This window comes from Aegilops tauschii, chromosome 6, assembly GCF_002575655.3.
Source record: "Aegilops tauschii subsp. strangulata cultivar AL8/78 chromosome 6, Aet v6.0, whole genome shotgun sequence".
Taxonomy (NCBI): domain Eukaryota; kingdom Viridiplantae; phylum Streptophyta; class Magnoliopsida; order Poales; family Poaceae; genus Aegilops; species Aegilops tauschii.
In genome coordinates this window covers 484,152,396-484,165,048 of record NC_053040.3, presented here as the reverse complement: position 1 = coordinate 484,165,048, position 12,653 = coordinate 484,152,396, and positions in this window count along the sequence as shown.

The window sequence follows — 12,653 nt, the reverse complement described above, 5'->3', positions numbered from 1 at the left end:
AAGTCTTCTGCCGCGATTTGGCCAGCTGCAGTTTCTCTCGGATTTCCTTGACTTGCTTCACAGCTTCAGCATTAAATCAGTCCCAAAAATACGGCTGTCTCCGGTTTGAGACCAGTTCAGTGGAGTGCGGCATTTACGGCCATACAGAGCTTCATAGGGTGACATCTTTAAGCTGGTCTGGAAACTGTTGTTGTAGGAAAACTCGGCGTAGGGCAGACAGTCTTCCCTCTTGGGTCCTTGGGCCAATGCACATGCCCGAAGCATATCTTCGAGTATTTGGTTTACTCGCTCAGTCTGTCCATCTGTCTGGGGATGATAAGCTGTGCTGTACATCAGAGCAGTCCCCAAGGCTTGATGTAGTCGGGACCAAAATGCTGAAGTGAAGAGAGATCCCCTGTCTGAAGTGATAGTCTTGGGTACTCCATGCAGACTGACGATTCGGGACACATACAATTGTGCAAGTTGATCGGCACGGTAGGTGATCCGGATGGGAAGGAAATGTGCCACCTTTGTTAAGGTGTCCACTATGACCCATATTGCATCATTTCCTCGGTGAGTCCTTGGTAATCCGGTGATTAAATCCATGCAGATATCGTCCCATTTCCATTGGGATACGGGAAGAGGTTGGAGGAGTCCGGCGGGTTTTTGGTGTTCCGCCTTTACCTTGTTGCATATATCGCAACATGACACAAAGTAGGCGATGTCTTTCTTCATTCCATCCCACCAGAATACCTGACGAAGGTCTTCATACATTTTGGTACCACCGGGTGAATTGAGTATGGCGATTCATGTGCTTCTGTCAATATCTTCTTCCTCAGACCTTCGTGGTTGGCTACGCAAATCCTTCCTCTGAACCTTAGCATACCTTGCTGATCTCTAGAGAAATCCGATGTATCCCCCTCGTGCATCTTCTTGGCATATAATTGCAGTGATTGATCATCTGCGTGAGCGCTGCGAATTTCTCCTTCGAGAGTAGGGGCAACATCCAATATGTTGGCAAGACGGGCATCGGTAATCACCAAGTTGAGCTGAGTGATTTCTTCATAAAGCTCAGGAGGCAAGGAATACATTAGAGCATTTAGGTTGGTCGGTTTGCGGCTGAGGGCGTCAGCCACCACATTAGCTTTGCATGGGTGATAATTTATACCGAGGTCGTAGTCCTTAGCCAACTCGAGCCATCTGCGCTGTCGAAGGTTCAAATCTGGCTGAGTGAATATATACTTGAGACTCTTGTGGTCGGTAAATATCTGGCACTTCTTGCCAATCAGATAGTGTCTCCAGATCTTCAAAGCGTGCACCACCGCGGCCAATTCCAAATCATGAGTGGGGTAATTTCCTTCGTGTAGCCGTAGTGGTCGGGATGCATAAGCCACAACCTTGCCATCTTGCATAAGTACACATCCGAGACCTTTTCTGCAGGCGTCACAGTAGACATCAAAATTGCGGTAGATGTCTGGAAGAGTCAATACTGGTGCTGACGTCAGCCTGATTTTTAGCTCATTGAAACACCGTTCGCAGTCCTCAGTCCATTCAAACTTCTTATCCTTCTTTAAGAGATCGGTCATTGGCTTGGCAATCTTGGAGAATCCTTCAATAAAACGGCGATAATATCTGGCTAGTCCAAGGAAACTCCGGATTTCTGACACTGTCGTGGGTGCGGACCAATCAAGTACATCTTTCACCTTGCTTGGATCCACGGATATTCCTTCTGCCAAGAGGACATGCCCAAGAAATACAACTTGCTAGAGCCAAAACTCACATTTGTTGAACTTGGCATAAAGCTGATGGTCGCGGAGCCTTTGCAAAACTGCTCGGAGGTGGTCCTTGTGTTCGTCTTTGCTTTTTGAGTAAATGAGGATTTCATCAATGAACACCACAACAAATTTGTCCAAGAAATCCATAAACACCTTGTTCATCATACGCATGAAGAAGGCCGGGGCGTTGGTGAGGCTGAAGGACATAACGGTATACTCATAAAGACCGTACCGAGTGGTGAACGCGGTCTTGGGAATATCCTCCTCCTTTATTCTGAGCTGATGATATCCGGTCCTCAAGTCAATTTTGGAGAATACTTTGGCCCCACTGAGTTGATCAAACAAATCGTCAATCCTTGGCAGTGGATAATTGTTTTTGATGGTGATGTCATTCAGCTGTCGGTAGTCTACGCAAATTCGTAGACTGCCATCCTTTTTGTCCACGAATATCGCTGGTGATCCCCATGGTGAAGAGCTTGGGCGGATGTATCCTTTTTGCAGCATCTCATCCAGCTGTTTCTTCAAATCCACCAACTCTGATGAAGGCATCCGATAGTATTTCTTGTGTATCGGTGCGGTTCCAGGCACCAAGTCAATTGCAAACTCCAGTTCTCTGTCTGGCGGCATGCCGGGTAATTCTTCAGGAAATACATCTGGATACTCACTGACCACTGGAATTAGTTCCACCTCTTCTGCCACGGCTGTGAAAATCATATCCTTCTTGGGTATGCTTTTGCGGGCATAAAAACTTGTGGTGCGGCCTTCCGTATTTGTCATGGTAACTTCTCTGGTCGCACAGTTGATGCATACTTGGTATTGGGTTAACCAATTCATGCCCAGAATAATATCCAATTTGCTAGAATTGATGATTATCAGAGATGTGGGAAACTTGACGCCCTTGATGTCAATTTCCAAATTGCGGCAGACCAGATTGCTTTTGAGCAGGGATCTCGGGGATTGTACCAGCATGTTTTTCCCAAAATCAAGCAAGAAAATTTGTTTTGGGCAGCAAAATTTCGTGAAATAAAAGAGTGGGAAGCCCCAGAGTCAAATAAAATTACGGCGGGTATGTCATTAACAAGAAACATACCAATGATGACTTCCGGGTCCTCTTCGGCTTCGTCTGCGGAGATATGATGGATTTGCCCTTGGATGGTACTTGGGGCGGAATACGGCTCCATGTAATTGACTTGCGGATGGAATGGAGTTGTTTGTTAGTTGTTCTTGGGGCACTCTCTGGCGTAATGTCCTGTTTGCCCACAGCTGAAACAGGAATTGTTGCATTGACAATCTTCGCGCACCGGGCTGGTCACGACATTCTTGACTTGGGTGGTGGTCTTGTTGACATTTTGCTGCCAGTTGGGTTTGTACTCAACCTGAGTCTGTTGCCAAGTACGAGCCTTCTGCACCAGTTGCATATCCTTCTTAGGCCCGAATTTGCGCTTGTGGTCATTAATAGCTGGCTTGTTGTCGTGTATGAGCTTGTGTTCCCTTTCTATGATGAGGGCCTTGTTCACCAGAGTTTGGAAGTCCGGAAAATCAAACATGCTGAGAGTGCACCTGAGATGCTGATTCAGTCCTCCAAGAAATCTATCGACCTTCCGTTCTTCTGTGGCCACATCGTAGAGAGAATAGCGGGCCAAATGGTTGAACTTATTTAGGTACTCGCTGACTGTCATGCTGCCTTGAGTGAGGGCGAGGAATTCGCGCTGCTTGATTTTCATAATCTCGGTGGGAATATGATACTTGCGGAAATGATCCTTGAATTTAGTCCAAGTAATTTCCTCGTTCGCGGGCCACATGGCCTTAGCATTATCCCACCATATAGCGGCAGCTCCTTCGAGATAATGCGTTGCGAAGGGAACCTTGTCTCCCTCTTCAGTGCGAGCAATTTCCAGTTTTTTCTCAATAGTCCTTAACCAATCATCGACGTCCAATGGATCAATAACTTGGCTGAAGCTGGGAGGCTTGGTTCGCTGAAAATCTGACAGCTTGGAGTGATGACCATTCTGATTTCCATTTTGCCCAACCATAACTTGCACACCTTTCAATATTTCCAGTAGATCGTTGCTCCTTCTTTCTTCAAACATTCGCAGGATTTGCTCAGTGGAGGGCGAATGTGGTGGTGGAGACGGAGGTGGCTGGTATGGCTTGGGGAAATGTCCTGCCTGTCTTGTGGAGCGACGGACAGGGACATCCTCACAAGCTTGGCTGCTGCTGCCTCCCCGCGTCATCCTATTATTTATTTTCCCAATACATAGCAACTGCGATGAGAAAAATCCAACATGGGAGGAAAGCCATTGGCAAATCCCGGAAGAAAACAGCGAAAGAAAACCAAAGCGAATAAAAGGTTCCAACATAATTATACATAGACTCAACATGAAAGTAAACATCACAACGGGTCTACTACCCTCATACATGAAACTAAGCATCATGACACGTGCGATTACACCCATACATCATACTCATGATGGTGCTGCTGCGGGCTCCTCTCCTGAGCCGGACCCAGACCCTGAACTGATAGTAGAGACCTCCGGGTTAAGAGAGACGCGACTGCGCTGCCTCGAGGGCTCTCCCTCAGGGGCAGGAGCGGGATGGTAGCTAAGCATAGGAGCTGCAGGAGTAGTGACAAGGGAAGCCCACGCAAAAGGAGCACTGCGAGGGGTCACTGCCAGAGGGTTAACGGTACCCTGCGTAGTCACCGGAGGAACGGAAACTAAAGGAACTGGAGGAGCAAAACTGACAGTAGGGAGCAGGTTCCTATTACGAGCAACGGCGAGAGCTGTTCGGGCGCGGGTTAGCTCCCGAGCTAACTCGTAGTTTAGGAGATAACTGGCAGTGATATAACAGGAAAGGTGGCTAGTGGGATGATCGCACGCCAGATTAATCAAAGGAAAGAGGATACACCCATTCTCGTGCAGAGATGGGTAGTAAAAGAGACCTGGGTGGGTGTGCATGTGAACCTCGTTGTAGCGCAAGTCTACAAGAGCCTCGATCGCAGCGAACTGGACCGTCTGATATGGCGTAGAAGCGAGTCCACCCTTAGTAGAACGAGTGTAAGCGCCGGAAGGGGAACTGTGGTGTAGAGTGACCTCAGCATAATACTCATACAATGCACCGGCCAGATGCTCCCGATACACCCGATACTCTGGATCAGCACCCTCTGGGTAGAGTCGTCGCCACACGTTCTGAAGCAGGTGCGGCGATGTGTACGGAGCTGGCTCAGGATGGTACAAGATCGGTACTGGAGCCATCTACACTCACAAACCATACGGTTTGTAATCACAACAGATAAACATGCATGCAATGCAGCAACCAATTTCTATGACTACTGGCACTCAGACGAAGCTATCTACCATTCCACTAACGCACTAACGGTCTGGCGTGTCCTACAATCAGCGCGGCTCTGATACTAATCATTGTGGCACCCCGGCTCAGAGCAACCGGTTTACCTTGCATTGCCTGCCCAGAGATCAAGTCTTCTGGCAGTACACAACAACGTGGTACAGAAACAACCGCTTTATTGAAGCTAGCGGATTACATAAGTCTGATATTACATCGAGATACGAGGCCAAGCGACACACTTGGTGAGGCTGGACAGTATGTACATTATTTAATGAACATGACGGGGGCCTCGATCACATGAACTACACGGCAGCGGAAGAACGACGAAGTGGAAACTCCATAGCACAAGGACACTGACGTGGACACGGCCTAGACGCGAGATGCGCTCCGATGCGAACCGACTTGCCTGAAAGCTGGCATGACACGCCAGGTCAGTATATTGAGTGTACTTGCAAACTCACAACAAACATAAGCACGATGACAAACAATATCATGACAATTAATCAGGCTAATGCAATACAAGAAATACTAGTAATGCGGTTAAACCATCATGTGCACCGAGTCTCGCGGACTCGCTTACCAGACGAGTTACCTTGTAACCGAACGGTGACCATACCTAGGTCACAACTGAAACCAATCACTCATGATGCAACTCATGAGTTCATGAATCATCACGAAACCAGTTCCAACAACAATCATTTAGTGTGCAAGATTAATTATAAGAGTTGATCCATGGTGTGACTACTTCCAAGCTATGCCCATAACCGAGGACGTGGCTATCGATAGATTAAATACACTCTGCAGAGGTAGCGCACTTTACCCACACCACGGAACCCATGGCCTCGCACTCCCATTCGGGTGGACCAACGTCATTCCGATGAAACCCTCCCCTTGTCATGACACTCTACCGGCCACTCCGACCAACTCCCTCTCAGGGCTAAGTCTTGGGTGGCCCCGTGCCTACCAAAGGCACCAACGGCCACCGTCATGGCAAAAAGGTCCCAAACGGGGACAAGGTACCATCAAAACAAAACGAGCACACAAGGTTATGTCTGCTTACCGGGCAAGGGTATGCACGCCCATAACCTTCTTTCGCGGGAGGCACCGGTGAGAGGCACCACAAAGGACCGAATCAAGACCCCCCATAAGGTAAATGTGGTCGCACTGAGTAAACCCGATTCAGTGGCACCATGATGTGATAACCATTATATTCAAGTTGCACTTAATCAGGTTTAACTTTGAAATAAAAACTTTATATAAAAACCCATACTATGCCATGGTCATGCAACTAATCGACATGCAAAGCTAGCAACTCATAGATATGGATCAACATAATTATCTTGCACTACTCAGGATAAATTTTTTTACTGGTTCTACCTCATTTTTATTATCATGCACTATTTTGATTAACTCATAATTCATATGAATATATCACTTAATAAAAGAACTATCATTATTTATCATAGCAATTTAACTAAGGCAAAGTTTTATTCTACTTGACCAAACTAGTCCATGCATTCAACCAGTAACTTAAACAAGCATTTCAAGCATGATAAAGTAACTAGCACCTAACAAAATTTATTTAGCAAATTTTTAAATGCAAATAAGAACTCATATTCAAGTAGAAAATCATAGATATTGAAATAACACCATCCAAATGCTGGTGTGGCTTGCCTTAGTGCAGAGGAGGATCACACTCCTCCCGGTTGGCTTCAAGACAAGTCTCTCCTTCTGGAAATATTTAAAAACCACAAAGACAAATATCAAAAAACAATCTGAAAATGACCAGAAATTCTAGACAGCAAGGAAAAATCCACATTTTGCTGTGCTGCTAGAGCTTTCTGAAGTAACGACAATGCAAAAAGAATCAACTCATTTGGACTTATAGGCTAGAAGTTGTGGTTGGTCGAAGTTTTAGTCAAAATCTGATTAAATTTGAATAATTCAGAAAATCCTGGGGGGTGACGTTGAAGGTGTAAAGAGGGAGTACGCCTCCACTCGTACCGCTTCAGGCGCGGGTAGTGAGGCTGACGCTAGGCCCCACCTGTCAGGAGAGAGAGAGAGGGAGAGAGAGATCTGAGCGCGACGATGCTTCGCCGGAGCATCCGCCGGCGAGGAGTCGGTTTGGGGCTAAACCAGTGGGATAGAAACAAAGAGGGATTAACGGCGCACCTGCCCGTACCCGTGGCTTGCCGTGGGATGGCCGGAGCTGCTCGCAGTCAAGCTCGCAAGCGACCGTGGCAGACGGGACTTGCCGGAGAGGAAGAAGGCGACGGCGAGAGGCGGCTCCGAGGGCTCAACAGCATCCAGGCGGCACCAGAGGATCCCCAATGCCACGCCCGAGAGGTTGGTCGAGCTCGAGGGGCACCGGAGCGAGGTGGCTGGGCTGCGGAGGTCGCCGGAGATCTGTGGTCGGGGTCGACGGCCAGAGGCCCCCCCGACCGGGCTACGGTGCTCCTACATGGTCGTGGCAGTGGTGAGGAGTGGTGTGAGGCTTGGAAGCAAGGAGAGGGGCTCTATATATAGCCGGAGCGAGAGGGGGGTAACGTGGCGCCGCTGGAGTTCTCTGGAAGCCGGCGAATGGGGGCAAGGTTTCAGTTTCAAGGCGGAGGTTGTCCACGCTCGCGGACGAGCACAGGGAGCAGTGGAGATGAGGAAAAGGGCATGAGCGCACTGTGGCGTTTGGCCGCGACGTGCCCGTGCTCGCTGCGGCGTCTCCGGCGTCAGCAAGCGCCAGGGAGGGGTCATGGATGATGGGTTGAGGCTAGTGGCACGACGCGGTAGTCGTCGGCGAGCTCTGGCTCGAGTACGCGCCGAACAGAAGTGTTGGCGCTACCCAACGCGCGTCGAACGCGTGCTAGACACCGTGTCCTCACGCCGTCACCGCCCTGGCATGGTCACAACGGCGCCCACGCGCGGCCAAACCATGTCTGGGCTAAAGTCCACGCAGTGTTTAGTCTAGAGGAGCTGAGGACACATCACCAGGCCGACCAGATTTGACGCAACCAACTTGGCAATTTTCTGACCAGGAACTTGGTTGCCAAGTTTGGCTAGCTTCTAGATGGCCATTAGAGCTTATATCCTGGGGTTAAGGGTTTCTTAGGAGGATAATTAGGCTCAAGAAAAATCAGGGCCAAAAGATCAAGGAAAAATGCACTTGCTGTACAAAGTGCATTTCTGGACCAGAAGAGAAATTAGTTTCTATAGCAAAAATATTACAAAAAGTCATGCAATATTTTTGCTTGAGAAGGTGTGCCAAGGTCCAAAGAATATTCAGGAATTATTTCAGGATTTTTGGAGCAATAAAAAATGAGGGTTGCTTTGGAGCACGAGTTTGTGAAAAGAGTTTCAGAGAGGAAAATGAATATTTTTCTTTTATGAAAAATATTCATTTGATTATTTTGAGGATTTATCAGAGAAATAAGGTTGAATGAGAAGTAGATAGGTCACTTGGGTGAAAGTCAAGGGCATATCGAAGTGACAAGTCCATTTGAATTGATTCCAAAAATCCAAATCAAGGCAAAGGCAAGGCTGTCACAATGCCGAACAGCTTGCCAGTTGCAAGGCTGCTGGCGCACCTTGACTTGCACAGTCGACATGGTGGTGGTGGTGGCGCCATATTCCTAAAGCAATATGAGCAAAGGATTAACGATCCACTTCACAGGAAATAAAAATAGTAGCATGTGATATTTTTGGTTCTTCCGCGAGAAACAATTTAATGGACAATTATAATCCTAAGATCTAGTAACATTTTAGATGACAAGGTACCACCTACCAAATCATTCCAGTGGCACCTATTGCCAAAAAAACTTTTCACAAATATCTACCAAATCAGGGTACCACCTACCAAAGCATTTCATCTAAGTTGGCCCCTATTGCCTAAGATAATTTATTAAAAAAACAAGTGGCAAATTTAACTAAATTGGCACCTACATTTTGCCAAAAAATAACTTATTACAGAAAAACAAAAGCATCTAGCTATCCATGTACAGAAAAAAATAGCAATAAAATGGTGCATACTAAATCAGCTAAATCAACTAGCCTATTAAATCAACTAAATCAACTAGCCTACTAAATCAACTAGCATACTAAATCAACTAAATCAAAATGTTCTAATTCAACTAGCCTACTAAATCAACTAAATCATATAAACTAAATCAAAATGTTGCATATGAACTAGCCTACTAAATCAAAATGTAGCAGGGAGGAGGGGTTGTGGATGGAGGAGGGAGGTGGGAGAAGGAGGGGAGACTCGAGGAGGGAGAAAAGAGTAGGACGGAGAAGGAAGGCGGAGCGAGGAGGGGCCGGCTGGCGGCGAGTGGAGGGAGGACGGAGGAGGAAGGCGGAGCGAGGAGGGGCCAGCCAGCGGCGAGTGCAGGGAGGAGGGAGGAGGAGGAGGCCGGTACCGAGTCCAGCAAGGAGGAGGAGGTGACGGGGGCGCACAGGGAGGAGGGGCGACGGGGGAGGAATGGCGCGGGGGGTTGAGGGGGAGATCGAGTGAGTGTGAGTGTGAGTGGATCGGATAGAGGAGAGTGGGGGGTGGGAGATGGAATGGCTTAGCAGTAGCGCGCTATAGAGAAAGGCGCTATTGCTAAACGACCTAGCAGTAGCGCCTTTCACAAAGAACGCGCTACTGCTATGTGTCAGCATGTAAAAATAGACATCAAAAATACATTAATCATCAATGATATTTTTGTGTACAATCTGATTTGTCAATATGAGTCCTCACTTGTTTAGGAACCAGTGAAGACTGATATTGCGGCCACAAATTCTACACATGGAGTTCAATGAAGACCAAGTGCTTGTGAAAGTTTGAGAAGTAACATATTTAACGTGGTAGAAACTCTCTTCATGGAGCGAGGTGGGACTAAATTTTTGTAGTAAACTTAGCAGTAGTGGTTATTGTGAAAATGCGCTACTGCTATGATCCGTAGCAGTAGCGCTCTTCGTATTAACGCGCTGCTGTTATAACTAGCCTCGCGGCGGCGGCGAGGCAATTATAGCAGTAGCGCGTCTTAGAGCGGGCGCGCTACTGCTACATTTATTTCAGCAGCGAGTTTTGTGTGCGCGCGCTACTACGTAGCAGCAGCGCCTTATATTAAAGCGCACTGCTAGTAAGATTATGTGTATAGGCCTTTCCCTAGTAGTGTGGCCCCGGCGGCGTTCCGGCGCCACCGGGAGAGAGGGGGAGAGAGCCCCCCTTCTTCTTCTTCTTCTTCCTTGACCTTCCACCTATATGGGATAAGGGTTTCCCCTCTGGTCCATGGCCTCCATGGCGACGGAGGGGCGAGAGCCCCTCCAAGATTAGATCTCTTTCTCTGTTTCGTTCTGTTTCTGCGCTCCCTGATTCTGCCCTTTCACCGTTTCTTAAATTCCCGGAGATCCGTAACTCCGATTGGGCTAAAATTTTGACACGATTTTTATCCGGATATTGGCTTTCTTGTGGCGAAAGAAGGGCACCAACCGCCTTACGGGCACACCCTAACCCTCGTGGGACCCTCGGGAATCGTCTCGCGTTGATTCCACTTCCCAAAATTCACATATATTCCAAAAAAATCTCCGTAAGTTTTTATCCCGTTTGGACTCCGTTTGATATGGATTTTCTGCAAAACAAAAAACATGCAACAAATAGGAACTGGCACTGGGCACTGGATCAATATGTTAGTCCCAAAAATAGTATAAAAAGTTGCCAAAAGTATGTAAAAGTTGTAGAAGTATTGGCATGGAACAATAAAAAATTATAGATACGACGGAGACGTATCAGCATCCCCAAGCTTAAGTCCTGCTCGTCCTCGAGTAGGTAAATGATAAAAAAGATCATTTTTGATGTGGAATGCTACCTAGCATAATCTTGATCATGTAATCTAATCATCGTCTGAATATTAAGACACGAGTGATTCAAAGCAATAGTCTATCATTTGACACTAAGACAATAATACTTCAAGCATACTAATAAAGCAATCATGTCTTTTCAAAATAACATGGCCAAAGAAAGTTATCCCTACAAAATCATATAGTCTGGCTATGCTCCATCTTCACCACACAAAATATTCAAATCATGCACAACCCCGATGACAAGCCAAGGAATTGTTTCATACTTTTGACGTTCTCAAACCTTTTCAACATTCACGCAATACATGAGCGTGAGCCAGGGACATAGCACTATAGGTGGGATAGAAGGTGGTTGTGGAGAATACAAAAAGAGGGAGATAGTCTCACATCAACTAGGCGTATCAATGGGCTATGGAGATGCCCATCAATAGATATCAACGTGAGTGAGTAGGGATTGCCATGCAACGGATGCACGAGAGTTATAAGTGTATGAAAGCTCAAACTGAAACTAAGTGGGTGTGCATCCAACTTGCTTGCTCATGAAGACCTAGGGCATTTGAGGAAGCCCATCGTTGGAATACACAAGCCAAGTTCTATAATGAAATTCCCACTAGTATATGAAAGTGATAACTCAAGATACTCTCTATATGAAGAACATGGTGCTACTCTGAAGCACAAGTGTGGTAAAAGGATAGTAACATTGTCCCTTCTCTCTTTTTCTCATTTTTTTTCTTTTTTTTCCTTTTTTCTCTTTTTTTATAGGCTTCTTTGGCCTCTATTTTTTTATTATGACTTCTTTGGCCTCACATGGGACAATGTTCTAATAATGATGATCATCACACTTTTATTTTCTTACAAATCAATATTACAACTCGATATCTAGAACAAAGTATGACTCCATATGAATGCCTCCGGCGGTGTACCGGGATGTGCAATGATCTAGCGTAGCAATGACATCAAAAAACGGACAAGCCATGAAAACACCATGCTAGCTATCTTACGATCATGCAAAGCAATATGTCAATAAATGCTCAAGTCATGTATATGATGATGATGGAAGTTGCATGGCAATATTTCTCGGAATGGCTATGGAAATGCCATGATAGATAGGTATGGTGGCTGTTTTGAGGAAGGTATAAGTAGGCTTATGTGTGACAGAGCGTATCATATCACGGGGTTTGGATGCACCGGCGAAGATTGCACCAACTCTCGAGGTGAGAAAGGGCAATGCACGGTACTGAAGAGGCTAGCAATGATGGAAGGGTGAGAGTGCGTATAATCCATGGACTCAACAGTAGTCATAAAGAACTCACAAACTTATTGCAAAAGTCTAGAAGCTATCAAAACAAAGCATTGGACACATGCTCCTAGGGGGATAGATTGGTAGGAAAATACCATCGCTCGTCCCCGACCGCCACTCATAAGGAAGAGAATCAATAAATAAATCATGCTCCGACTTCGTTACATAACGGTTCATCATACGTGCATGCTACGGGAATCACAGACTTCAACACAAGTATTTCTACAATCCACAATTACCCACTAGCATGAGTCTAATATCACCATCTTTATATCAAAAAACTACTGCAAGGAATCAAACATATCATATTCAGTGATCTACAAGTTTTATGTAGGATTTTATGACTAACCATGTGAATGACCAATTCCTGTCATCTCTCTAAATAGATATAAGTGAAGCAAGAGAGTTTAATTCTTTCTACA